General features: G+C 38.6%; 1 non-coding gene across 1 annotated transcript; it reads left to right on the forward strand.

Moving 5' to 3' along the window:
* The first annotated feature begins 1,722 nt into the window (after nt 1-1,722).
* On the forward strand, nt 1,723-1,794 carry TRNAY-AUA (transfer RNA tyrosine (anticodon AUA)). The gene has a single exon. It is a non-coding gene; the product is annotated as a tRNA-Tyr (tRNA).
* The last annotated feature ends 1,352 nt before the right edge of the window (nt 1,795-3,146 follow it).

The raw sequence follows: 3,146 nt of genomic DNA on the forward strand, positions 1-3,146 counted from the left end.
TGCAATGAAATCTCCATCTTGGTTTCTGTTTAATGACGGCAACTTCGGAAAACCAAAATATCTTTCTTCAACATTGTTGCTATAAAATGTTTTCTGTGTTTACTATACTCCAGCAGGCCGTGATATACGTCTGTCTTTTTTTCCCCTAGTCTATAAATGCGAACTTAAAACAAACGGTAAGGTTATATAATGATTTATTTTTCATTTTAATATTTTAACAATATTATTTATATAACATATTGCAGTAATAACATCGGCATCTAGAATCTTGTTGATTTTTTCACGGCTTCCTTAATGTTACTTGTACCAGGAATGCAATAAGTTTCGTGGAGTAGTAGACTTTACTTAATTTTTGCAAATATTTAAAAACAATAATTAACATTGCAATTTAGGTGAAATTGCAGTGGTAAATTTCCAATTTATAATTATTACTATGTTAAAAGTCTCTAAAAATAATATGTTAAAAGCCTAAAGCAGTAAAATGAATGTCGCGCTTAAGCGGTAAGAAGAGGGAAATTGTTGTGTGTGTTACGTTGGGAATACTGAATGTGGTATTTCACACTTACCGCGTATTGGTTCTGTGCGGAAAACAAGCAAATACGTACGATCTCGCACAAAACATTTTTTCTGCCACTCTTCCTGAAACTGACGTCCCGAGATCGAAGCCATACCCGCCACTGAATGAAGCGTGTCTTTATGAAGCACCAGGAGGAGGAGATGGTCGGTGGAAGGGATGGTCAGTGGAGTGAGGTAAGGAGTGAGGCCCTTCGGAGCCATTTTTCCCCATGGTTGATATAGGCCTATTGTACGCTAAGTCTGGCTGTGTACATTGCCAACCCACATCGGCTGACCACAAGTTACGATATAAGCTGTCATTTCTGTATACTTTTAGTGTGGACCAGTAGCGGCCCGAGGTTACAAAGGTTGGCAATTCTGCATGAAAAATAGTGTATTTAGCAAACGCATGCTGTTTATTGCATCTAAATCGGATAACGCGTGTAATTACAGCCCCTTCTCGAAGTTGACTGTGCACCCGAAATTGTACTCCGTGCGCTACACCTCTCCCACCTGATACAACTAGTCACGTAGTGGAGATGTGCCCCACAAGCTTTTCTAGTTTTTTAAGTCAAATTAACTAAATCCTTCACTCCGGTGTTTGTCCATGTATTTTCTCCTCTAAACAGAATACCCGGGTGGGCGAGAAAGCGTTTTCTGCAAAAAAAACCAATCGTTTCCATTACACATTTCGGTATTAAAATGACTAGTAGGCTACATGATTTCCTCGACGTTTTCCAGAAATTTCAATATTTAAATTTTGTGTAGGACGTCCTAATTTCTTCAGCTAACATGCAATTTCTCTATATATTATTATATATTATTACAATGTACCGAAGTACATATGATATTTTCATGCAGATATTCTGCGTCATCATACGATGAAAGAGTAATGGAACGGAGAATATCTGCATGGAAATATCATATGTACTTCGGTACATTATAATACTATATATGATATGCGTAAATCACTTCGTGATTTAAGACGGCGCTTATTCCGTCGGATCCCGGCCAACTAGTCACTCATTACGAGTGCACCTCAGCACATGTGTGGACTTCGGTCCTAGGTTCATAGATATCTATGACGTAGTGCAGAGGGCGGCCACTAGAGGGAACCCAAGAGTTGGAACTTAAAACTGAGACGATTCTTCCGACGCCGGGGTGGAATCCGGTGTGGCTTAGTGGATAAAGCGTCAGCACATAGAGCTGAAAACCCGGGTTCAAATCCCGGCGCCGGAGAGAATTTTTCTCCGTTCCATTACTATTTCATCGCATGCAATTTCTCTTTTAATTTCTAAAAGGGTTGGTCGATTAGGTTTTCATTTCATTCATGTTTAATATAAAATATTTCCTTAGACACACTGACTAATCACATCACACCACCCACAGTATTATAACACACTGGAACTGTAATGATATACAGAAGCCTATGTGTGCAGGTCATAAAGAGATGAGGGTGTTGGCGGTTCTTTTGTATATTCGGAGAGAGCTGCTTCGGTTGCAGCTCTAATGCAGTCTTATGGGACGGTGAAGAAAACCAGTTTTCTGCTGCCGACTACCCTACGTTGAGCTTCAGGAACTGCCGATCACAGATCCGAAAAGTACACTACAGCTAAAATTCTCGAGCAGTTCAAGGCTCCTACAGACAGTAAAATCTCGAATCGAAGGAGAATGAATTGGAAAAATAAATGAAACAATGAACTAGATTACATGAAAGCACGTTTGACATTTTTAATTTTCTCAGGTCCATTTAAATGGCGGTTCTGCAGCTCTGCAGTTCTTATTGTAGAGCCGCCCCTGGTGTGGACACAGTGTATAATGACTGCGAGATTACAAAGTTCATAAAAAACAGCAATATACGAGGTTCCCGAAATAACCCTAGCTGATCTGGTCCTTGTCGCGACATCTAGTAGAGTTTACTAGTATAAGTTATAGACGACAGAAGAGTTAACAGAAACACATTTCGAGGATAAAGACCGTGGCATATTTGAATGTACTATACCCTACATATCTCTAGAAAAAATAAACTGACACATATTGTCTTTAAACACAAGTGAAAGTTCACAAGCAACTTCATGGTGAGATATGTCACTATTGCATTCCCACGGGTTTTCTTGGGGATTGATCCGATGTGAACAAACTCCTGTAAATGTTTCTCACGCGTCATTTACTCCTACAACATCTTTACTTGAGTTCATCAGCACATGAATTATTTAACGGAATTTTACAAAAAATATCTACGGTAAACAACACAAATTCACACATCCAGCAGCTGTAAATATATACGTCGAGGGGACAAAATCTAACTAACGGTGTTTCTTCTGACATTGCATAGATCATAATTATAGGCTAGCATTTTAGCACGAAATAAGGAATAAATGAAATTAAATCTGCCTTCTTACTATGAATGCATTGGAAGCTGCTGAACTTTGCCAGTCATTCTTTGTTAGGATTTGTAACCTTTAACTTCATAATTTCAACACGAATCACGTACAGTGAAGTGGATAGGCATTGGATACAGACATACATATATACATTACATACACACATACATACATACATACATACATACATACATACATACATACATA

This window comes from Periplaneta americana, chromosome 3 (genome assembly GCF_040183065.1).
Source record: "Periplaneta americana isolate PAMFEO1 chromosome 3, P.americana_PAMFEO1_priV1, whole genome shotgun sequence".
Classification (NCBI taxonomy): Eukaryota; Metazoa; Arthropoda; class Insecta; order Blattodea; family Blattidae; genus Periplaneta; species Periplaneta americana.